Source organism: Kogia breviceps, chromosome 4 (genome assembly GCF_026419965.1).
Source record: "Kogia breviceps isolate mKogBre1 chromosome 4, mKogBre1 haplotype 1, whole genome shotgun sequence".
Classification (NCBI taxonomy): domain Eukaryota; kingdom Metazoa; phylum Chordata; class Mammalia; order Artiodactyla; family Physeteridae; genus Kogia; species Kogia breviceps.
Genome location: NC_081313.1, coordinates 38,718,896 through 38,745,545, shown reverse-complemented (window position 1 = coordinate 38,745,545; position 26,650 = coordinate 38,718,896). Strand labels below are relative to the sequence as shown.

The 26,650-nt window shown below is 34.2% G+C and overlaps 1 long non-coding RNA gene across 1 annotated transcript in view; it reads left to right on the top strand.

Annotated features, from left to right (window-relative positions):
- Positions 1 to 20,772, top strand: part of LOC131756154 (uncharacterized) — a 1,089,329-nt gene extending 1,068,557 nt beyond the window's left edge. Inside the window, exon 6 of the long non-coding RNA XR_010840132.1 lies at positions 20,656 to 20,772. This is a non-coding gene — a long non-coding RNA (uncharacterized lncRNA). The remainder of the gene's footprint in view (positions 1 to 20,655) is intronic.
- The last annotated feature ends 5,878 nt before the right edge of the window (positions 20,773 to 26,650 follow it).

The following is a 26,650-nucleotide window of genomic DNA, read 5'->3' as shown; positions in this document are numbered from 1 at the left end:
ATAAACAGCGAATACATGAGATTGTAATTTATATGTATGCATTTTTCTTAAGTTTTAATATATAATATTTACTCTAAAGGCAATCAGTGAGAGTACAAAGGTTATCTTCAACACAAAAATTTGTAAGTAGAGCTTGTAGGTGAAACTAGTAACTTATAACAGCTTCAACATCCAAATTATTTCTGTATTTTGCTTTGGATTGCATTATATAAAAACAATTTTGTGTCACGTAGAACAATTGCATATTACAACCGTTTTTTAACAGCTCATACAGAAATTCTGTGATGCTCTTCCATTTAACTCATCCGGAAGACTAAAAGAAAAATAGCAGAAAATTGTTTCAATGCTGAATCACTAACATTATCCAACATTTGCTCTCAACCCTTAATTGTTAAATTTTCAAGTTGAAATTGGTTGATGAACAGTTCCTCATTCATTTTAAATTATCATTCTTTGGAAAATAATTTTCAAGTGTAATTTTTATCCATTCTGCATTCAACAATGTCAGTTTCTAAAGTTAGCCAAATCACTCTGTCTCTATCAAAGTTTCAATATATATATAGCTTGTACTTGCGATAAAAACTTTAAAGCTCTGTTTTGATTGCTTATACTTTATCTTCGATTTTCACTATGTACAATGACATTGATATACAGCTAAATGGAGCTTCTTTGGCTTACCCCAAATTCTAGAAGGATATACATGATAGGGAAGGCATGTTGTACTTGAGCTAATTTTAGTTAACAAAGTTTGTTTGTTAGAAAACAGGAGTATTTCTTGTCTCACTTGAAACATTTGTACTAACACTTTGTCATGGAATAGTCAATCAATTTCCATTTTTTAAAAAATGGAAGTTTTAACACTCATTGCTGTATCACTACAAATAGCCCTGAAAAATCTGCAATTGAAAGATCAGACCTTAACTATATAATTTGTCTGGCATTTATCTAACATGGTTATGAAAAGTGATGCATCTTAAGAACTACTAGATTTATCTGTGTATTAAACGAGGATAAGAAACCTAAATACAGGAGTTCCTAAGCAGTCCAGTGGTTAGGACTCTGTCCACGCTTTCACTGCCGAGGGCAGTAAGATCACACAAGACACGTGGAGTGGCAAAAAAACAAACAAACAAACAAACAAAAACGGTAAATACATTTGCCTGCAACACCTTTTAGAAAAACCACTATTCCTACCTTCTTTCTCTTCAGTCACTACAGCCATCATTAAATCATTGCCAGTTTATTTAATGATGTGTGAAATGTTTATTCTTTCTATATTATGTAATTTTCCAGTGTTATAGGTAAAAGACTATCTTTATATTGTATTTTGATATATATTTTACAAAAACTATTGGAAAATCTGCAATACCCCTCCCCTTGCCTAGTTATATCGTTAAGATTTCATGTGATATTAGACTTCTATTTAATAATATCTTGGATGTGCACTCTAGGTTTATCTCTAGATTATATCATGAGACAACAGTACCAATTGTATTTTCATCACTGCCTATTCACTCTCATGCTTGTTGCAGTGTCTATAGTGGAAGGCTTAATGAATATTTTTTCTAATAGTGTGTGATTCTCCCTCACGTCTGATGAATTAAGTTCTTTTGAAAAAAAATCCATGAATGCATTTCAATAGACATATTTAAACTTTGTTGCATAAATTTTTTAGGACTATGTTCAATATATGTTTAAATTGATAATATTATTTTTATGCTTCAAAATGATTTAGCAGGAAACATAAGACAATTTTTAAAATGTTATTATGTGAGACTCATTTATCCTTTAAAAAATGAGCCCATATAATAAATGACTTTTGTGTCTTCAGCTCATTTTGTGTGAGATTTTAGAATGTTGCTTCATTGGATGCTTATTAGTATGGATGGTAATAGCTGTGTATTTAGTTGATCTATGTATAAATACGGGTCCACTAGTTAACTTCATTTTGAACCTAAAAAATCTCATCAACTCGATTGTTAAATTTATTATTTTAAACTTCACCTTTTAAAATATATAGTTTCAAAGAATACAATTTCACTTTACCTTGAACCCACGTAAAATTTTAAAATTCAAAGTGAATACAAAAGCACACCAATTTTAACTCAATGAAAAACATAGAAACAAGACAAGTAAAATCTGAAACTAAGTTTTGTGCTATCACTATCTGAGCTTGTTAGGGCTAAATACCATTGTGTATATACAGGCTATTGGCCAACTTGTCTTCATCAGCACTGATAAAAATAAATATTTTTTGAGCACCTATCTTGTGCCAGGACTGTGCTTCATAATAGAGATAAAACAGGCAACAAAAAAGAACAGTCTAGGGCTTCCCTGGTGGCGCAGAGGTTGAGAGTCCGCCTGCCGATAAAGGTGAGGCCAGTTCGTGCCCCGGTCCCGGAGGATCCCACATGCCATAGAGTGGCTGGGCCCGTGAGCCATGGCCGCTGAGCCTGCGCGTCCGGAGCCTGTGCTCCGCAACTGGAGAGGCCCGCGTGCCGCAAAAAGAACAGTCTAGGCTGATTTTAATTTAAATAAAATGTTTGTGTCACCTCTGAACTATCTCCATAGATTACTGAACGCGGAGTTTTCATACCTTTCTTTTAAAGCGAAGCTTGCTCTTCAAAGGAAATTAGCAATGCCAATATGTAAATCAGATCTTCTAATTGATATCCCTCCTGCCCATACCACTTCCCCCTCTCCAACAACATTCTAAAACCCTTTAGGAATCCGGGGAACACAATTAGAAAACCACTGCTTTGGATCTATCATCTCGCTTACTCTTGACTTAGACTCTCTCATCTTTCTGGAAACAAGGATATCAAGCATACATCATACATCACAGATAATTTTCATTGTATTAATCAATTGTCTATAATGGAGTGTTTTTTTTCTTTGCAAAACAACATTTGCAGTTTGAGCCACTAGTAAAATCGACGTATTTCTTAAATGTGTTATTTACAAATATTCATTTCATAGAACAGTTATTTCAGTTGGAAAGTTACAGATAACCACATCACTTGTTTTCTGAACACATGAGAACTTCAGTAACTAGCCTATTGATAACATCCTGAAAGAGATACCTCATTAAAAATTCTAACAGAAATTGTACCACTAAAATCATTGTTTAAATATTAAACAGAAAATAATAAAACCTATCATTATTGTTCAATAATACATAATTAGTTAATTAGTCAACATTTGTAACAGAGATCTGCAGAGTATGGTATTCCTACAAGAATATAACAGTCACATAATTTTAAAAGACTAAAAAGGAAATTTAAAATATATGTCAGAGCTATTAATATAAAACAAACTCTGTGCACTAGTATTTTCCAAGGGTATAAGATGGAGCAGAGAAAGAGGTGTGTTTGCTTCTGTGTTAATATTTTCCTTTTTCTCTGTACAGGTAATTAGAGGTTTTTCTTAAACACAAAAGTGGTTTCCTCTTTCACATCAAAATGATGTTGAGAGAGAAAAAGTCATGTTAGTTTGAGTGATAAGACAAGAAAGTCAGTAGAGATGATTAAATAATGACACTTGTAGAGACTTGACTATACGTTATGCTGCCTGGTTTAACCTATACTTAACACAGTAATCAGGTAAGTACACAAACGTGAACTCATCCAAAAACAAAAGTGCTCAAACCAACATATTAAGTTTCACTGATCCTAAAAGAACAACAGGTTTCATTCCAGTGTTGTTCATTATAGGTTTGTTCTGAAGGGGAGAGGTGGCCAGACCTGTCAGAGGAGGACTTGTTTGGTCTCTTTGTGTGGTATTTATAGCCCGGTCTGGTTAATGTCAATCTTCACTTTATTGGTATTCTCTTAAATCCTGAAATTTTACCCAGACTTTTCCTTATAAGCCAAATCTTCTCATAGAGAACTCTACGTATATTTTCAGCAATATAAAAGTTCCCTGCTTCTTCCTCACAATTTTTTTTTTCCTATTTACCCTCTGTTGTGATGCTTAGTGTAAATTTCACCTAAGATCTCAAGTTCAGCTTGCGTATTTGCTGTTTATATACATGGGTGCATTTTCCCCACTCTTTAGTAACCGAAATAAACAAAATCCTTTTTCAGAGTCACAAAGGCTGAATCTTTTCTGATAGCCATTGTTAGTAATGAAAGTGGGAAAAAACCGATCAATCAACAGCTAGGGAGACAAGAGCTTGTAAGCAACAGCTTCTATATTAAATAAAGTTATTCCATTCTCCATTGGGATGTATAAAAATCAAATAATTCATAATATAAAAAGTCAGATATCTTGTTTACGTATGCCTCTTTATTTAAAACAATAAATCTTTGACATCTCTTTTTTAAAATAAGTACTTGGAATATTCTTAATACCTGGTGGGTTCTTTAACTGTCATTCCAGAGCACTTTATCTTTCTCTTCTACTGGTCTCAGTTTGGATTACAATAGATGAAATGTCAAGAAAGTAAAACAGAGATTGTGTGGACCTTAATGTGGATATCAGTAGGAGAAAAAACACAAAAAAGCAATCTAACATAAAAACATAGGGTACTCTACTTAGTCATTTATTTGATGTCAATAATATATTGATGTACTTTTATGAAAAAACTTGGGGGACAGAGATTTTTAGGAATACAGTAAGTAGAAACTGAGGATGATTAAGATACATTTTATTTAATTCACTATTATAAGAAATCATAAGATACTTAAAGATATTTCTACTTCAACACTTTTGCATCCAAGAACTGTAATAACATTTTAAAAATTAACACCAAGAAAGAATGTCTTCATATTCAGTATATAAATATAACAAAGGATTTGTTTTTATAGCATTTCACATTCAATATTATTTTCCTTTTCCCTAAGTTTTAAAGTCAATAATATATTAATTATTAGTTTCTGTGGCTGAGTTTTGATGGCTACCTTTGATAGTTATATTTCTACTGATGAAACAAATGAAATTCTTGTTTTCTAATTTTTAAAGGTTACATTTTTATATTTCATGTCACTTAATTTTTAAGTTGTAAATTATTATACAATGTCAATGAGTTAACTAAAGGAGTTCCCAGTAGGTTTGTAGCCTTTCTGGGTTTTTAGGAGGAGAGACATATTAATACTTCAAGATTTGTCATTCTTGTTCATGCATTCAATAATATGAAGAATTTTGATTGTTAAATGTCTCCATACCCCTAAAAATATAAATCTTCCCGTTGATTAATTTAAAACCAAACTCTACCTACCTTTTATGTGACTCAGATGTACAAATGCAATATTTGCCAACCCTTTCCCATCCACTTCTTTAGGTGTTAACGCATTTCATAATGTCTGCTCCTCTGATCGAATCAGTATTTATTTCTGCTCCCCAATCATTTCTATCCCAAATGCCAGATTTTTTTTTCAAATATGGTACTTATAGGTGTGGTAAAAATTTCTAAATTGGCATTTAATCTTTGATCATTTTACCCTATGTATTCTCCAAAGCACACAGTAAGTTATTACTGGTTTAAAGATCTTTTTAAAAAAATTCTAACTGTCTAATATCTCCATATACAGATGAGCTTTTAAGTCATCTACTGCCTAATACACAACATACCAACCATTGGAAATACACATTATTTACTTTATAAAATAAGTGTTTACTTTCCAAAGATTTTACAAGTAAAGTTCTTGTAATAAACTCTCCTCTTGCATATGAACATAACTTGCTTTATTTTAAAAACCACTTTTCAGAAACTTGTAAATTGAACCATATCCCTCGCTGAAAATTCCAAGTAGACAAGCTTAAATGCAAAAGAGCCAAAAAGAAAACTCTAGAGAATAAAGAGTAGTGTAGTTGTTCTCTTGTTATGGACCTCAGAGTTATTGCTAGAGGTCCAAAGTGCTAAGCAATGCTTGAACAAAACTATAATTTTACCATGTATGCATCAAATTCAAAGGGCTGTAAATACCCTCATGACTACTTAAACTTAAATTGATTGAATATATTATACATTCTTCATAGCTTTGGCTTTTATATATTTTCTCAATCAATAGGCACTGTGAACTCAGAATCAAATGGGATTTTTAAAATTATTATTTTAAAAAGAGGGCTTTTTATTTGGAAAGCATGAGAACCACTTATTTAAAGTTCATATTGTTGATGTGGACAATGTACCTGAAAATAGATTTTTACTGATGAGCGGAGCTAGTGCTAATCTTCAAGTTCAAAGACACTGCAGCAGGAGCTCATGCTCTGCTTTGAGGACCCAAGGGGATCAGGAATGTCCAGCAGTGTCTTTCACACTCTTCGTGCCATGAGGTTTGGACATTCAGGCTCTGGTTACAGAAACTGGTATAGGTGGTGAATGACTTTTCACCCCTGGTCCGAAAGATTCTTGAGATTTCTTTTTTTTTTTTTTTTTTTTTTCAGTCCCTCTCTGAATTGCTGCTTGTGTGTCTGAACTGCCCTGGCGGCTGCGGACACTTCCTGCCTGTCCACAGCTCAGCTGTAATGTTTGAAGTGGTGTCTTGGTGTGTCAATGAGCAGGGCAGTCTGTAAAAAACAAATTTGTTTGCAAAAGATGTTTTTAAAAATCTTTCAAAGCACTTCAAAGATTGCTTCGGTTTTCCAAAACCCTTTGAACTAGCAGCGTTTCAGAATAAGAGTGAATTTCACGTTATTAGAATTTCCTATGAAAAAGCTGGCCCCCAAAATGCCTCCTTTTAAAATAAGTTCAAATGTTTGTTGAAACAGTATCAAATTTTGCAACTAGTAACATCTAAGTACTGATGGATTTCTTGTGTGGAGAGTTGAACCAACTATATTGATAATCTAATGCAAAGAAATAGTTTAAATGTTAATTTTGCATACGTTGACTCATACTGGTATCACTGATTTTGATTACAAAAGAATTTCAAAACATCAGGTGTGACATTTTTCTATTAAGTTTAACCTTTAGAAAAACAGTGTGACAAAACCTGTCACAATTACTTTTATCATCGTCTCCAAGTGTGCCTTTCTTTAAAGTTAACCTTCTCACATATAATTGTCTACATAAAAGCCTCTTATAAAAATATTTCTTTATATAACTGGAAGTCTACCATCATTCTCTTTCCCTAAGAACACTTGCCTTGCATTTCTTTGCCTGAGGTCTATTTTTTCCAAGGGAACCGCTGCTACCTTCAAATCTTTATTACATCTCTGTATCAGTGAAACTATGCACTTCACTGCACCCGTCTACATTCAGGTTCTGGAACATCTCTAAATTAAGGACAACTATGAGTACTGGTTCTGCCAAGCCTCAGGATTTGAGAGGAAAAATGGTTACAAGTCAGGGTTAAAAAAAAATAAAGGAGTAAAATTTAGCCTGGAATTTTATTTCAGCTGAAAAGTTATACTTGATATTCCAGGCTGTCCATTGAAAACATTTTTTTTCTAATTTTCATGGGCAATAACCTCCTTTCTTTCTGAAGAGTATGACCTGATATTTCTGCACAAAATACATAATATTCCTGGAACTTTCTTGTTGCTCCTGGAAACCCGTGTCATTTCTTCTGTCTCTCATAGGCTAGATGCATTTTAATTGTTAAAATGTCTTCAAAAATTGATTTATGTTTTCATTATGGAAATATTTCTTGTGGTTTGAGTGGAAAATATAATAACTGTGATGTGAAGGAAAGGGACAAGGGAGTCTAAGAAAGGGAATAAAAATTAGTTTAATGTAACATCTTTCTTCTCTACAGTCATTCCTTTTATAATATATCTTATTTGCATCTATTTCCAGGAAAATAATGCTATCATTCAGTACGGCTTTTATTTGTTTCTTAATTGCTATGGCCACCTGAGATAGGGGTGAGGGGTGGAGCTCCCAGTGGAGAGAGGAGCAGTAAATCAAAAATTGTTTTTTAAATAATATTTAGTTCCTGTCTAGTTTTAGTTCCTGAAATTCAAATTCTTATAGCCTACATCCTTGTTGATGTCTGAGATAAGAATAAAAACTTCTTTTGGAATCCCAAAGTAAAAATCCTTATATAAATATAATATTTTTAGCAATACTCAGAAGTGTTTGAGACTTTCTCTTTATGATGTTAAACTCCATGATCAGGTAGATCATAAACAGACTTCTGGCTACTCAACCATATGACTGCTACTGCCTGAGATTTTGACTGAGCCGAAGGTAATAACTCAAGGCTTTGACATCTTGTTCATAGAGACTAAAAGTCTAGCCCAAGGGCTTGCCTAGTGGCGCAGTGCTTGAGCGTCCGCCTGCTGATGCAGGGAACACGGGTTCGTGCCCCGGTCCGGGAAGATCCCACATGCCGCGGAGCGGCTAGGCCTGTGAGTCACGGCCGCTGAACCTGCGCTTCCGGAGCCTGTGCTCCGCAATGGGAGAGGCCACAACAGTGAGAGGCCCGCGTACTGCACACACACAAAAAAAAGTCTAGCCCAAACCCCAAGGGGACAAAAAGGCTAAAAATAACTCCTTTCCTCCATTGCTTTCCAGCTGAAGATGAGGGGGAAGACTGAGAGTTGAATCATATTATCACCATGTTTTAGATATGGAAAGCAGTTTCTAGTTAATCCAAACTCTGCATTTCATAAATAAAGAGTAGACATTGGACTTCCCTGGTGGCGCAGTGGTTGAGAGTCCACCTGCCGACGCAGGGGACGCGGGTTCGTGCCCTGGTCTGGGAAGATCCCACATGGCGCGGAGCAGCTGGGCCCGTGAGCCATGGCCGCTGAGCCTGCGCGTCCGGAGCCTGTGCTCCGCAATGGGAGAGGCCACAACAGTGAGAGGCCTGCGCAATGCAAAAACAAACAAAAAAAAGAGTAGACATTACAGAGATTTTTAGATGTTCTAACTCAACAGAACAGTGATTTTTTTACTCTACAACAAGGCTTTTGTATTTTTAGACACTAAATTATTTACCTAGATTACTAAAGTAGCTTTTCAACTAGGTTGTCTTTCCCTGATCTCCTCCCTTTATACTTCATTTTACACATGACTTCCAGTTGAATAGTCCTAAATATGACACTCTCCTAGCCCGCATCTTTCAATGATACACTAGAGTCAAAGCAAAATATTTCCTTCCAAGTGGGACTCATTCATATCTTACTCCCTCTGTGATGCCTTCCTTGGCCTCACCAGCTCAGTGACATGTTCTTAGGATTTATTGCTTAACCCAATTCCAAACTGTAATTCATTAATGGATGAATTTTATAAACTATAATATACTTTATAAGTTATTGTGATTATTATTTTCCTTGCTATTCTTCATAATGCCTTGTTACAGAAAAGTATGCATATTAAGTAGTCATTTAAATGTGTGACACAATTAACATACATGATTTGTGATGCTGTAGTAAATTGTCAAGATAACATGATAAGAATGATGAGGTTGATGATGAAGGAAAGAAGGAGAAAGCACATAACAATCGTGAATTAAATGATCAATATAAAACAACCATAATTGGAAAGTTGTTCTTGGACTACACCCACATGCTTTCTTTGGTGGTTCTTCACATTTTCCTCAGTTACTCAATGACCTCATTCTATTTTAGCAGCCCCACAACTTGGCTCTGCAAATACTTAACTAGATTGTTGATAAGGAAAGTATGGCTTCATGTTTTCGTTGTCTATCATCTTTATTAAAATCTACCCAATCTTGTTCTAGTTCTTGGTCATGAGAGTTAATTGTCTGTGCTCTTCCCTTCTTACCAGCATAAGATCTAATTAAAAAGTTCTGAAACAGCTTACCTAACCCACTGGCCAGCATTCGAGATATAATTACTGAAATATTCCAGAAAATGGCTTTTTGTGCTCTTTAGTTCTTTCACTTACTTTCTGAATATGTTCTCATTGATTTCACCCACAAGCATCAGCTAAAGTAAAACAAGGAGAGAAAAGAAATAGAAAAGTTGTCAAAGAATCACCCTCCACAAGACTTTTAACAAGACAGCTTCACAGAGGAATTCTTTCCAAATTTCAGTAATTGGACATAATTTATGCTATAATAAAAATAATTCTAGAGCACACACATTTAAAAGTCTTCAAATTAATTTAATGGTAGTTATAAATCCAAAATGTGACACAGATGAACAAATAAGGAATACTACAGACACTTTAACTTATTAGCTATATATACAGAAATTCCTAAAGTAAATTTAGGAGTTAATTTTTAAATCATTCAAAATAACTAAATAGAACTTTTAACAAGAATGGCAGAAAATTTATTCCTATAACATATCAATTAGTTAAAGGAGCAAAATAAATGGAGATTAAAAGAAAACATTTAATTTACCATAAATTCTTCCCAGGAACAAAACAAAGGGACTCTTAGTGACCATTGGAAAAATAGTTATTTCTTTGCCATGATCAAGAATACTTAGCTTAAGCTTATAGCTGACTTCATGTTTAATGGCAAAACATTAAAGGCTTTAAAAATTGAATTTAGGAACAAGACTAGGTATTACAAATGTAGATATTTTAGTCAATATCATATATAAAACATAAAGAAGAAATATAGCTACTGGAAAGAAGAAACAAATATTACAATTACTTGCTTATACAAAACTGTCTAGAAAAATGCTACAAATTGAACTGAAAAACTGTTAGAACTAGTAAGGTGGATTAGCAAACTGACAAGATACAACATAAATACAAAGAGAAAGCCTTTTCTCTATAGTAATAATAAATAGTTAAATTTATAAAAATATTCTATTCATAGCAATAGGTATATAAAATAAAAGGCAAGACTTCAATAAGAAATATACAAAACCTAAAAGAAGAAAATTGTTAAAAATTTACTAAGAAATGTAAATGAAGACTTCAATAAAAGGGAGACTTGCTAAATTTCTGGCTGAGAAGAATTAATAATATAAAGACATCAATACTTTCAAAGTAATTCATAATTTTAATTCAAATTTTAGCATTTTAGTATATGTAGAACTTAGTAATTTTAAATTATACTTGATGAGAAAAATGGCTCTGAATAGGCCAAAAAAGTTTTGTAAGAAGCCAGATTGAGGAAGGGAATATATCCCATATCAGAAATTAAAGTGTACTATAAATATACTATAATCAACTGCATTTATATAAATATCAGTAGTCAGAGAGTAGAAGAAAAATGTTGCCCAGAAGTAAATCTTACTTCTTAGAACAATTTAGAAATAACCTCAGAAATGAATGGAGAAAGAAAGACAGTAAAGAAATGATGCTGGAAAACTTAGTTAAGCCTTTCATTAAAAAATTAGATGTTACTAGAAAATAAATTCTGCCAAAGTAAGATTTTTGTCTATTTTAGTCACAGCTCCATCCTTAGCACTTAAAGTAATGCCTGGCATTAAAGAGTTGTTGCATGAATAGATTAAAGAGATTCCCCCACACAACATAATATATGAAAATAAATTCCAAATGTATTAAATATTTAATATGTATAATGTAGTGAAATATAGCATTATAACTAGAAAATATAAATCAGTAGTATGTTTATTATTTTAATTTCTGATATAATTACATTCTCTTTCTTAATCTTCCTTTCTCTAAACATTTTTCTGGCCAATTCACAGCTACAATTTAAAAATATTTATTGTGTTTTACATTAGGGGAAGAATTTCTAAATATAAAGCAATGGAAGGAATTAAAAGACAAAAATATTTTTGAATGTCCTTCCAACAATATTTACAAGTTTTTATAATGTATACATCATCATAATAAAATTAATGAAGAAGATGAAAAATAAAAGAGTTTTTAAGAAAGGGGGAGAAAAGTAACATACAACTTTTATGTTTATATAAATATATTCTTTAAAATAATGGGAAAGAACACACTAAAATATTAACACAGCTTCTTTCTAGATGTTGAAATTGCAAGTAATCTCAAATTATTTCCATTTTTTGTATTTTTCCATTTCCTTACTATAATTTATAAATAATACTTTTTTTTTGTAAAGCCATAAATAAGAGATAAATTAAAACCCACAGTGTCATTATTTTAAGTGAATTCTCTGACCATCTTTACTTGAGCTATTTATTGAAGCTTATTATGCCTGGCCTTAATTCAAGTACATTTTGGAAACAGGAGTTCCACAAGAAAGCATTGCCTATTACAAATTAAGAATATGAAATTTTGAACTGTTATTTATCAAATTTAAATACGTTCAAAAGTGCAATCAGGATCTGATCTTTCTCATCAAAGAATCTCTCCTTTACCAACTTCATTAATATAATTAAATTTATTTTTTAATGAACATCAATATATTTTCTCTTGTCATTATCGTCTAAATCAAAAATGTAATAAGAATTTAGTAGTGATTCCAACTATATAACTTTTACAGTTACAACTACTTAAGTTTGGTTTCAACAAATTTATTACTATGATTCTCATTTGGTGAAATCTTACTTATTTACCCAAATAGCTATACCTTGGAACTCATTTTGCCTGGGCAGCTCTTTCTATTTCTATTACTCTTTCCTGATGACAGTAATGGCTCTGGAATTTCTTTACGGAAGGCACTGCAGGATGTATCTTGAAGGTTTTTGTTTGTTTGTTTGTTTGTTTTAGATTGCATGTTTGTTTGATTAGCTAATTGATAGTGCAAAGAAGGACTCTCCACCAACTCTTTGTCTCCTTGGCCTGAGATTGTAAGAAAGAAGGCAAAATTCTGATGTATTTAATTTGTTTGTTCTGTTTTCTCAGGCTAGGGGAAACAAGACTTACTTGCTTACTTTACTTGTATTCACTATACTGGATAGCCATTACAAATGCTAATTCTTTTCACTTTAGTTCCATGGGGCAGAATAAGCTGTATAATGTTTTGTATAGCCTAGTAAATACTCCTTATACTATTGCTGCATTAATCACAAAGTTCTTTTTTGTCAAGTATGTTTTCTAGTGGTTCTGGATAGTACGTCATATAATGTGAGCATTTAATGACAATGATATTTCAATACACATGAAATTTGAAATTTCCATAAAGACAGATACCACTCACCTAAATTACCCTCACCTAAATACCCTCACCTAAATACCTCACCTCATTACCCTCACCTAAATTGCATAGAAAAATAAAATGACATAGGTTCTTTTCAAATAAACCAAATTATTTATTTTGTGCTCTCCCCTTCTTTGAGTTGTAAAATCAAAACCAATGCACCATGTGCTACGTGAAACACAAGGGTGTAATCCCATGTCATAAGAATTTTAAAATGTTCACTATTTGAACTGGATTTCAGTATTAAGAAGCTGTATTCATTTAAAGAAAAAGTACACTCTTTATGTTGATATTTTGCAGGCTTATTCATAAAAAGTAAAACTGTATCCAAAATGAATTACTGTTGCTGGCTGTTTTTCTATTCAACAGTCTTTTTAAATCATCTTTTCATTGCTCATTGAAGGACTTTGCCTATAAAATTTTAAGAAGTTACATTTAAAATAGACACATACACTAGAACTAGCCTCTTAAATAGGATTTAATATGACTATTGATAGCATAACATGTAGTAATAAAAAGTATAGTTCTTACTGCAGCACAAACATATTTGCATCATTTCATATCCTATGTATGTTTTGTGTAAAATTTACTTCCAAGAAACATAGGAGTCAACCCTTTTTTAGAGAATTTAAGAATTACATTGTAGTTAAAATAGTATTCCAGATTTTCATCAGTATTTTAAATATACATATCTATTTTAATGTACATTTTTATCTGTTACTGAGAAATCAATTTTTTATTGAAAGATATATACATATATACCAATAAGTAAATAAATATTCAGAATTATAGTGAGTATCAAGTTTTGAGCCAAGAATATAGAATTAATAATTGAGCTGACTCTTAATTACCCCAGATGTCAAGTGAATGAACAAAACATAGTAGATGACATTATGGAATGTTAACAAATTTAAAACATGGCAAGGTAGATAATTTTATCATATATTTTTTTAAACAAAACTTTCCTCCATATATGTATTGTTTTGTTTTTAAGGCATGCATCTAAATAACTTTAAAAAAAAATTATTTTTCAATGTGCAATTACTTTGCTTAATTTGCAACCTAATCCCAAAAGTCAGATGTTTCTGTGTTTAATCTACAATTTTAACCTTTATTCACATTCACCTTCATGAATTTAACTGACAGCACTCATAAGTATATTTCTCATCTACCAAATCATTTTGATGCCAAATTCTGCCACCTTGGTGTATATAACTAATGATAGATTTGACTTTTCAGGCTATTTATTTCCTTTTTGAACTTTCTGTATGTTTTTGTTGACTCATGATATACTACTTATATTTTCCTTCTTCTAGATCCTTCCTAATTCACAACTGCCACCTGTCTCTCTTGGAGCACTTAGGCCCACTAATCTTTTTTATCTTATCAGCCTTTTAAAAATTACATAAAAACCCACAACTAGAAAGTCAACAACTTTTGATTGTAACCCAGTTTTTCTCTCTCCTGAAAAACTGAGGAGTCAATTTGAGTAGCTGGAAGAAACTGATGAGACAAATAAATAAGAGCAGAATATGCAAACTAAAATGCCTAGAGAGAACAAGCAAATAATGAAAATGAACAAAGAAGACTCTGTGTGGGACATTAGGGAGTGGTAGGGACTATGGCTAATTGGAAGCACAAGTTCTATCCAGAGAGCTGCTGCCACTCAATCCCAACCAATTAACTTTAGCAATATCAATTATGAATTACTATACTTGTGGTTCTTAAAAGCTTCAAATAACTTATGTTAAAAGAAAAAAAAATACCTTACAGGCAAAATTACATTCCTGACACACCTGACTCAGAAGAATTTTATATTTTAAAGAAATTCATAGGCCAGCCAATGATCCTATGAGTCTAGGGATACTACTTGCAAAATTCAAATCAATTAATATTCTCTGATAGTATGGTAGGCATTAACTAATGACTTTAATAAAGTAAGAAAATGATTCTTGAAAGCAGTAATTAAATTTGACAACTCAAATATAAACAGAATACTAATGATGGCTTTTTATCTAATTAAATCACTTGAAGCTGTATGAGCTTTTATAGTTCATCTGGTTAACTCTCATCATTCCAAAATCTCCTTTCCTACATCCCTAAAGGAAAAATACCTTTCCTTAACTTGATTATTTCCAGGAATAGAAAGCTGATAGCCCTTACAGCAGCCCATGCCACTAAAGAATGGCAACATGAGATAGTTTTCCATACCCTGCTCTGGGATCCATCTCCCACTGGTCCCAAAATTCCTCCAGACCAATGAAGAACAATAATAATTCCTTGAGAGTCATTTATTTGTTTAACATCATAGTTAGCCCTGTACATATCATCTCATTTAATCTTCAAAATAACTCCAAGTTAGATATTATTATTCCCGTTTTTCAGGTAAGAAGTTGAAGCTGAGAGAAGTTAAGAAATCAACCCAGGGATAAACAGGTAAATTAATACACAATTCCTTTTTGCTCCTGAACATTTAAAAGTATGGCGTCCAAATCACTACACTTTTGATTCTGAATCTCTACCCAGTTACATGGCATATTACTGATTTGCCACTGAAACAAAATTTGTGCCAAGAAATTTGAAGCGCAAAATTGATTTTTGCTACAATTGTATATACACTTTGTATACATATGAGGTCTGCTAGTTGGAAAATTGAATTCACCAAAGTCGTAAAGTACAATAAAGAGTGCAGTAAAATTTATTGAAAGTATGATACAGCATTACATCAGGTTCATAATAAAGAAAGACTGTGTTTAGCAAAAGTAGAGAAAATGTTTTTTCTTGAATATAAAGGAGATCAAGTCAGAGCCACCTGCTAACTACTCTACCTCTTAAGCAAAATTACTTAATTTGACTTCTGGTTTCCAATTCTGCATGTAAAGAGCTTTAAGTCATCACTGCTGTCCTTACAAGAGAAAAAGTTGAACAAATTCAAAACTTTTCTTAGATTCATCAGAGAATTGAAGCCACAAGGCAAACTGCTGTCCCCAAAACTGGTGAGACAGACAGGTGGGTAGGGAGAATCACAACTTACTGGAGAAGCAGCCCAGGAATAGAAACATATGGTGGATCCAGTTCCAGGGTAGGAAAACACAAACTGTGATTGATAAGTTATAAAAAATAGATTTCCTTGCTTGCAGATCTGCTTTACAAGAAACATTAAAGTTCTTCAGGCAGAGGAGTATGATACCAATCAGAAATTTGGATCTACACAAAGAAATATCAGAAATGGAATAAATAACAGTATTATAATATTCATTTATTTTCTTCTGTTTAATTGCTCTAAAACATAACTGACTACCTAAAGTAACAATAGGAAAAGTAAAATAGGAACAATGTATTATATATTTATAGCACATGCAATAGGAAAATTATGACAAAAATATCACAAAGATTGGGAGGGAAGAATTGGGAATATAATGCTGTAAGGTCCACACATTACACTTGATGCAGCAAAATTTTGTTAAATTTAGACTCAGATTTTTAAAAAAATTATATTATAACATTATAAATCAATACTTTTTCAGGAAAAGAGCTATAACCATGTCAACAGAGGAGATAAAATGAAATTATGAAATATGCTCAATTAATGAAAAAGGCAGAAAAATAAAATGGAACAACTAAAATACAGCAAGCAACATGATAGTTTGATCCATTCATATCATAATAACTTTAAAGGTGAATGGTTCAAACACACCAGTTAAAAGATAAAAATTGTCAGACTGTATAAGAAAAATCAATACCCCACCATATGCTGTATTCAAGAAACCTGATTTATTATAACGCCATAGTAAAGTAAGAATGGCAGAAGGTATTCCATGCAAACGTTAAGCAAATGAAATCTGCTTTAGCTATATTAATGTCAGACAATACAGATTTCAGAACAAGGAATATTATTTGAGATAAAAAGAGACATTATATATTAATATAACATAAAACTCCTAAATGTAAATTCACCTAAAACAAAACTTCAAAATACATGAGGCAATAACTGATAGGCGTGAAAAGAGAAATAGGAAAATAGATAGGTAACAAACAAATAGACACATAAGAATAAGTAATTCCAATTCTATACAATCTCTTCCAGAAAGTAGAAAAGCAGGGATAACATCCCAACTAATTTTATGAGGACAGCATTATTTTTACAACAAAATCACACAGAGCCATTATAAGAAAAGCCAACCTCAGAACAATATATCCCATGAACATACACACAAAAATCTGCAACAAGGTATTATGCAATCAAATTCAGCAAAGTGTTAAAAGAAAAATATGCCATAATCTACTGAGAGGTTTCTCAGGTGTGTAAGGTCGAGCAATATAAAATAAAAAATCAATGAATGTAATTCATCATAAACAGACTAAAGGAAAAAAAAATATGATCTCAACACGTGCAGAAAATGTGTTTGAAAAGTTTAACAACTATAACATGATAAATATCTCAGCAAATTATAATGAAAGGAACTTCCTTAAACTATTAAAGGGCATCTACAATAAAACCCATAATGGGGGCTTCCTTGGGGGTGCAGTGCTTAAGAATCCGCCTTCCAATGCAGGGGACACGGGTTCGAGCCCTGGTCTGGGAAGATCCCACATGCTGCGGAGCAACTAAGCCCGTGCGCCACAGCTACTGAGCCTGCACTCTAGAGCCTTCGAGCCACAACTACTGAAGCCCGCGCGCCTAGAGCCCGTGCTCCACAACAAGAGAAGCCACTGCAGTGAGAAGCCTGCGCACCACAAAGAAGAGTAGTCCCCGCTCGCCGCAACTAGAGAACGCGCGCATGCAGCAACAAAGAGCCAACGCAGCCAAAAATAAATAAATAAATAAATAATTTTAAAAACAAACCTATAATGAACATCATACTTAATGGTAGGAGACTGAATGCTTTCCTCATAAGGTCAGGAGCAAAGCAAGGTTGAACTCTCTCAACACACCTATTCAACATCATACTTGAATTACTAACCAGTTCTATAAGGCAATAAGAGGAAGCAAAAAAGTCATATTGATTAGAAAGAAAGCAATAAAACTATCTCAAGTTACAGATGACATAACTGCCTATGTAGAAAATCACTAAAAATCTCCTAGAATTAATGTGTCTTTAATAAGGTAGCAGTATAAAAGGTAAGTATACAAAAATCAATTTTCTTCCTATAATGACAGCAATTAACGTTTGCAGTTTCAAATTTAAAAAAAAAAATTACAATAGCCCTCCAAAAATAAATTAACAAAATTTGTGAAGTATCTTTACAATGAAAACTGATGGTCTTATTTAGAAGAGCTGAAACTGATGGTCTTATTTAGAAGACCTAAATAAGGAGAAATAGACATTTTTTAGAGATTGGAAGAAACAATGTTACTAATATATCAATTTTCCCCAACTTGATCTGCAGAACCAGTGTACTCACAAACAAAATCCCAGCAGGTATATTTGCAGATTTAGAATAGCTGATTCTAAATTTTATATGAAAGTGCAAAGGAACTAAAAGAGTCAAAACAATTCTAAATGATGAACTAAATTGAAGAATTCACAGTATATGATTTCAGGATGTACTATAAATCTATAATAAAGATAGATGCACATGTCAAATGAGATATTATAGGGAACTTGGAAATTGACACATATGAACGTAGTCAACTGTATTTTAGTAAGACTTTAGCTTTTCAGAGCAGTTTAAGGCTCCTGGCAGGATTGAGGGGACTCTGAGGAGATGCTGAGATTACCCATATATCCCCTGACCCTACACACATATAGCACCCCCCATTGCCGACATCCCCCACCAGAGTGGTATTTCTTGCAATTGATGAACCTACATGGACACACCATAATTACCCAAAGTCCATAGTTTACATTATGATTCATTCTTTTTTTTTAACATCGTTATTGGAGTATAACTGTTTTACAACAGTGTGTTAGTTTCTCCTTTACAACAAAGTGAATCAGTTATACATATACATATGTTCCCATATCTCTTCCCTCTTGTGTCACCCTCCCTCCCACCCTCCCTATCCCACCCCTCTAGGTGGTCACAAAGCACAGAGGTGCTCTCCCTGTGCTATGCGGCAGCTTCCCACTAGCTATCTAATTTACATTTGGTAGTGTATATATGTCCCTGCCACTCTCTCACTTCATCCCAGCTTACCCTTCCTCCTCCCCATATCCTCAAGTCCATGCTCTAGTAGGTCTGTGTTTTACTCCCATCCTATCAGTAATCTCTTCATGAAATTTTTTTTCTTAGATTCCATATATATGTGTTAGTATACGGTATTTGTTTTTCTCCTTCTGACTTACTTCACTCTGTATGACAGATTCCAGGTCTATCCACCTCATTACAAATAACTCAGTTTCATTTCTTTTTATGGCTGAGTAATATTCCATTGTATATATGTGCCACATCTTCTTTATCCATTCATCTGTTGATGGACACTTTGGTTGCTTCCATGTCCTGGCTATTGTAAACAGAGCTGCAATGAACATTGTGGTACATGACTCTTTTTGAATTATGGTTTTCTCAGGGTATATGTCCAGTAGTGGGATTGCAGGGTCATATGGTAGTTCTATTTGTAGTTTTTTAAGGAACTTCCATACTGTTCTCCATAGTGGCTGTATCAATTTACATTCCCACCAGCAGTGCAAAAGTGTTCCCTTTTCTCCACAACCTCTCCAGCATTTATTGTTTCTAGATTTTTAATGATGGCCAGTCTGACCAGTGGGAGATGATATCTCATTGTAGTTTTGATTTGCATTTCTCTAATGATATGATTCATTCTTGATGTTGAACATTGTATGGGTTTCCACAAATGTATAATGACATGTGGAAAAACCAGGAAAATCCAAATAAGATCTGTAGTTTAGTTTATTGAATTTTACCAATGATAATCTCTTAATTTTTATAGAATTGTTCCATGATGTATATGATGTTAACATTAGGCGAGTTTGAGCAAAGGGTATATAAGATAAAGGTATAAGGATATAGTAAATAAATAAATAAGGTCAGGATTTGCGGTGCTTTCTTATCTGTGTGAAAATATATAAAATCAGATAGATTTTCCCTCAAAAGTCTTCTTTTAAAAAAAATTAATTTATTTGTTTATTTTTGGCTGAGTTGGGTCTTTGATGCTGTGCACAGGCTTTTCTCTAGTTGCGGTGAGCGGTGGCTTCTCTTGTTGCGGAGCACGGGCTCTAGGCATGTGGGCTTCAGGAGTTGTGGCTCGTGGCTCGTGGGCTCTAGAGTGCAGGCTCAGTAGTTGTGGCACACGGGCTTAATTGCTCTGCAGCATGCGGGATCTTCCCGGACCAGGGCTCAAACCCGTGTCCCCTGCATTGGCAGGCGGATTCTTAACCACTGAACCACCAGTGAAGCCCTAAAAGTCTTCTTGAAGGCAACAGTAACACCTTATTGATTCAAATACAATAAATGAAATTAAATTATAAATACACAATTTTACATTTTCTGAGCAATTTTACATTTTTCTGGCATATAATATGAAATTATCCAAATAAACAATAGTCATTTAAAAAAATATGTGTTGGATTTTAATAAACCCCAAAAAGCTCACCAAGAAACAATTACTTTTACGAATTACATAGATTATCAGAAAGAGTTTTTCCTTTGCAGAATCATCCAAAATATGGATTTGTGTAAAGTAATTTCAATCTATACTCAGATGAGACCTTTTTTCTAAATTTTATTTTTCCTATTCTAGGAGGTGGAAGTATAATTGAGGACTGAAGCTGTAGATGCTCTTCAGATGTGAAAAAATCTTCAACAGGAAGAGGGGTTAAGAAGTTAAACCATAGTAACAATGATGCATCAGTGAAAGGCATGTTCCTTTTCTTTGGTATGGTTTAAACTAGAAAACCTGTCATTTGAAAGAATAGATGTTCTTTGAGTCTTGGGTGGCAATGTAAGTCACAAGCTTATTCTGACTTTTTAGCCTGAAGCTGAGGTCCTTGATTCTCATTCTGACAATTCCCCTGCAGCCTTCTAGTGTGCTCTGGTTATACATGCCATAGGGATTATCCGCCAGCAATTACAAACTTTCTTCTGTGTAGGTTCCTGATTTTTAAGTCGACTGACTTGTAATTTTAACTTTTTCCTATTGCTATCTTTAATCTCAGTTAAGATGGAATTCACAGTAGTAAAAATTAAAAAACAAGACAGATTTTGAACTAAATTTGAAAAATGTCTAGGCTGTTGTTGACACCAGTATTATGGAGACTGCAAGGATAAATAAATACGCAGACATACACACAGATTCTTACATTGTGCTTTGCTCTTCAGCAACTAGTGTTGCAACTAACAGAGAAAAGCCTCATAAGCCATTGGAAGACTTGTTCCAGGGGAATGGAATTAAAGATTGGGTTCAAATATATTTGAAACCTTTCCTAAGCATCTGGCAACCCAGATTAAATGGGACATAGTTTGACCCATTGCATGCATGGCCAAAATCAGAGTGAGAACATGAAGTCAGGTTCTTAGCTCACTGCTCATTTTCCCACCAAAGTCAGCCTACCTCATGGGATTTACTCTTGTCTTCTCAGGAAGTGTTTGAGAGCTTCAGAGGAAAAATTCTTGGAGGTTGGATCCTGTGCCTTCTCTTCAGGTCACCTGCCAAGTGCAATGCTTTCACCTCCTCTTCTAAGTCCTATGAATTTCCCAAGGACTGGTGAGTGCCTAGTCCAGGACCAGCTGTGACACTTCTCCATCTCAGAACAGCTTACTTAACTCTGCCTTGAAATTCAAACTCCCAGCACCCCATGAGGCCATACCTTCTGTGGTCTCTGCATGATTCTCGGACATTCCTTAGATACCCAGCCCTAGCCTTCACCCATAGGTCTGGTTGCAGTCAGGCCCGATTATCTGTCTGTCTTCACAACTAGGTGGCAAACTCCTTGCTGTGTTCCCTCCTCTAGCTGTGTAAACAAAAGTAAACAAATTTTGGTGACTGACTTGGCAGTGTCCACCTCAAACAAATAGACAAACAAAAAATTAGATGGTGATGAGGGCCTGAAAATGATAGCAATATTTACAATACATTATTGACATAGAGAGCAACTGATGTTTGATTTAGATGGTGTCAAAGCTATTTTCAAGGAATGACTTCGAAACTGAACAGCTTAATAAAGAGCTTGCCTGCAGGAGATTTCCAGTCAGAGAGGACACTAGTACAAAAGCCTCTAGTCAAAATAGATGGTTTGATCAAAGAACACAAGAAGGCCAGAGTGTCTGGAGGGCAGTACGAGGGCACTAAGAGATGTAGTTGGAGAGGTGGCCAGGAAAATAGGACATGGGACTTTGTAGGTCAGAGTATGGAGTTCTAAATGCAATGGAAAGCCAATAGAGTTTTAGCATGGGCACGACAATCTTATTTTTCTGTTAAAAGAATCATTCTGGATTTTAGAGGACTGAACACAGGAGTCTAGAAGACAAGTTCATGAAATACTGCAGTAATCCAGAAGAGACAAGGTATGGACTCTTCCAAAAAAGGCAAAAAGTTTGCCTCTGGGATCCTCCTTTTCCTTACACCTTACACGGGTGACCAAGCCCCCTCCTGATTGACACATTCCTTCCTTAGATATATCGATGTCTTTCATCAGCTTAAAGTCAGGTCTTGCTGGGCTCTTTTTCAGGTGCTTTTGAAAATATCTGCTTTGATCCATAATATCTTGATTTATGGTTTAACTCTCTAAGAGTAAATTTATTTTCTAATTCTCAGAAGACAACTCTGTTACAGCCTTCCCATATACTATCAACTCCAAGTATAAACAAACTCGCTAAATAAAGTTTTAGAATTCCTTTTAAATATTTGTGGAAGCAGAAGAGTTAGGGATATTCTTTTAAAAATTACCCTCCCAAGTTCTTTCCACATAGTTCCACAAAATACAGTTAATAACATTTAAATTATAACAGCCTAAGAGCTATCAGAGACCTTGGAACTGTTAGCATTAATAATAATATGATCTTAAATTTCATAAGACTTAGATCCTTAAGATTAGTCATCACTTCTACTTCACCAAGTCCTCTCCCATCTCAGTTCAGAAGTCCCCTCTACAATGTTTTATTAAGTTCTCGTGTACCTTATATTGCTTCAGAGAGAGAGGAGAGACACGATTATATAAGAAATAGTCTCTGCCCTCATGAAGCCACTGTCGACTGAGGAAAGCAAACCTTATATCCTATGAGAGTACAGTTTGGATGGGCCACTGCTAATCGAACCAATGCTTTTATGCTAATTAGAAAAAACGTACCCCTTTATCAAAATACTTTACATCCATCTGCCAAAATATTGTTGTGACACATGGATATTTTTAGAAAAAGACAGTTTACTGCCATCTGCCTGAAGTTTGTCAAAACAAATATAAAAATACATTTGTCTAAATAAATAACCAGTGTGAGTGTTGTCTCCTGTGTTCCACCATCCTGTAAAACCACACACAGCAGTCCTGGTTGGCTTTGTGCAACAAGAGGATTCCAGGAGAAGAAGGAAGGCAAGACAGAAGGGTCAGAAGGAGAAGCTGCTTGATAGGTCAAGGAATACTTCATGGAGGATGCACAGATGCCTAAAATTTGATCATCTTAAGCAAAACGTCCTCAAACAGTCCTTAAGATCACATATATTCATAGCACTTGTTTGTGATAGGTAAAAGAACAAACTCTCATTTGGAGAAAGGAACACTGGACATGGAAAGATCCACCGGTTTGTGTAATATTATGAAGTCGAAGCCAGGATCCAGATATTCTGATACTCCATTGCCTATCTTCCCACATGGCTGTGCTGTTTTCTAACTTTCCCATTCCTTTGCAGTCTCAAAATTAATGCTTTTAAAATATAAACACCAAGGTACACCATCCTGAACACTTAAGTCTGTGTCACTTTATAGTATGCAAATCAGAAACACTCAGCAGTTTTTAAACCATCAAGGTCAGTACCATACGTACCTCTCCTAGAAACCCAAGACTCCTGACATTACTGAATTGTTGTTCCCTCACTAGCTAATGCACTGGTGCCTGCAGTATCCTTTATGGGAAAGAAAAAGAGAGGGAAAAAAAGCTTGCAAATAGTTTTTAGGTAAAGAGGTAAACATAAACACTTCTCAGAAGTGAAATTCTGGCTTTCCAGAATAACAACAGTAAAATAGCAGTTGAAGAGAGTACAAAGAAGAAAACAACAACAGTATTTACCACTGTTTAATAATGAATTGAAATATACTAGCTACCCCAATTTTCAATATTCTTGAAGCAGACAGGATTTCCATCTGGTGATGGGACTTTCAGGATTTACACACTCCCATGAAGGGGGATGACTCTAGGGTTAAATGTGGATAGAACCAAAAAGAGATCCCTGAAGATAAACTAAAGAAGGGCTACCTGTTTGGCTGTCTGTTCATTTCCTGATTTATTTCTTTTTACCCATCATTCTGGATAATCTCAATTTCAAAGACTACTGAATACTTACAATCAGTATTCATCAATAAGCAACTTCTATTTATATTTGTTCAAGATTGAAATTCAGAAACAAGGGACAACATTCTAGGTTCAATGGGCTGGTGTCCTATTTGTTCTAATATCTGGGACAAACATTTTTTCTCCTCTAGGTTTCCATGGGTATAACCGTCAGTCATTTTATTCTCATCTTACCTTTTCTTCTTCTGGTTCTAGTGCTTACTTTAACATTTTTTTTTTTTGCGGTATGCGGGCCTCTCACTGCTGTGGCCTCTCCCATTGTGGAGCTCCGGACGCGCAGGCCTAGCGGCCATGGCTCACGGGCCCAGCCGCTCCACGGCATGTGGGATCTTCCCGGACCAGGGCACGAACCCGTGTCTCCTGCATCTGCAGGGGGACTCTCAACCACTGCGCCACCAGGGAAGCCCTAGTGCTTACTTTAAAAAAATAAATGCCACTTGCTATTTTGTACCCACCTCCTCGCCTGCCACCCCAGCACTTGCCATTTTCTGTCTCTCTTTCTTGTCCTTCCCTCTCTCTCTGTTTCTGTCTTTCTTTCTCTCTCACACACACTTAGCTGAATATCTCAATTCAAGGGGAGAAATTTTCCTACAAAGTTTCAACAAATGAGTTGTGATCCAACTTCTCTGCTCATTTTCTATAGTCGTATAATTTTACCTGCCTTTGTCATTTTTTTCTTTTCTACCTTTCTATGCAGAACTTACTTTTCATTTGTTCAATTTTTACTAGAAATTTGTTTCAAATATTGGGGGGTTGAGGCAAGTATCATGTCACTCAAAATACCTATTCTCTTGCTTTTGTTTGATCTTTTAGGATTATCAGTTTTACACCTAATGCTAAAAACTCGCCATGATGTATTTAATAAGGATATCTTGTGGTTCAATTTTTTTAAATGATTGCATGCCTGGTATTTTCAAGGACACTGTACTGCATGTGGCTTATCCCAACAGCTTTGATTTTTTCCAGAGAGACAAGATTATTTTCTGTGATGAGAGCAAGAGTGGTGGTGATGATGACTTGACTCTATTTTGTTCATTTGCTGAATTTTACTGTCGATAAATGTTATGTTGTCGATTAAATTATAAGAAATGACAAACAAAGCTGTTCCTCAAAATGTAAACAAGACCGATGTTTGTTGGTTGGTTCATTTGTTTGCCAATGAGAGGCAGAAAGTTGGCTTTGTCACAGACTGCTGTCTTCTCTCAGGTATACATTTCCTTCTGAAGGGGTGTGTGCAATTTTAAGTGTAATTTAACGGTGTTATGTAAGTCAACTCTCTTGGGCATGGCAGGTTAGAAAGTGAAACAATTTTGTAACTGGTTGCACAATTACTAACCCTGAAGAGGTATCTTATTTGGGCACTAAATCAAGAGTATTAACCTGTCATGATTAGATTATCCAAATGCAAAATATGTACTACACTAGATATTACTTTTTGAAGATAAATGCACACACACACAAACACACATTCACATACATACACAAACACACACATACACACACACAAAACCTGAACTCTGAAGCCTTGACTAAGGTTAGATAAAATGTAAAATGTCAAACAGACTACATAAGAAGGTACTTAAAACATTCTTCAGGATGAGAATGCTTGGATTATGATTGAATATGAACATAAAGACTACTCAATTAAGGAAATTTGTTGATATACAATAGTACCTTAATACCAATACTTCACATTTGCTTAGTATTTTTAACTTCTAAAAGCATTTTCACATCTATTATATCTTTTTATATGTAATTTTATTCAACATAAAATTGCCATTGTAGGGATTGTTAAACTGCAAATAATTTAAAGAATCAATCTGTATAGGTACATTTCAACTAGCATTTATAAAGTTCTTTCATATATACAACACTGAAATGTTTGTATTAAAACTGATTTCTGAGATATTAGTCTACTCCACACACAGATATACAAACACATACTCCATACATACACATAAAAATACAAAGAGAAAAATATTATAATTTAGGGCCTACTTAGGTAAGATGAACTGAATAAATGATCGGGCTAAATAATAGAGAAAAAATTATTTAAAACTTATGATATTTGCCCCTAGATTTGCAAAGAACTAACGAGTAAATTGGAGTCATGTAGACCAAGAAATGGTTGGCATCTTTTACTTTCTAAATAGTGTGGCCAGAAAATATCACAGACCAAGTAAATTACAATTTTGTGGGGTGAGACCAATCACAATATAATTTGAAGCTAGCCA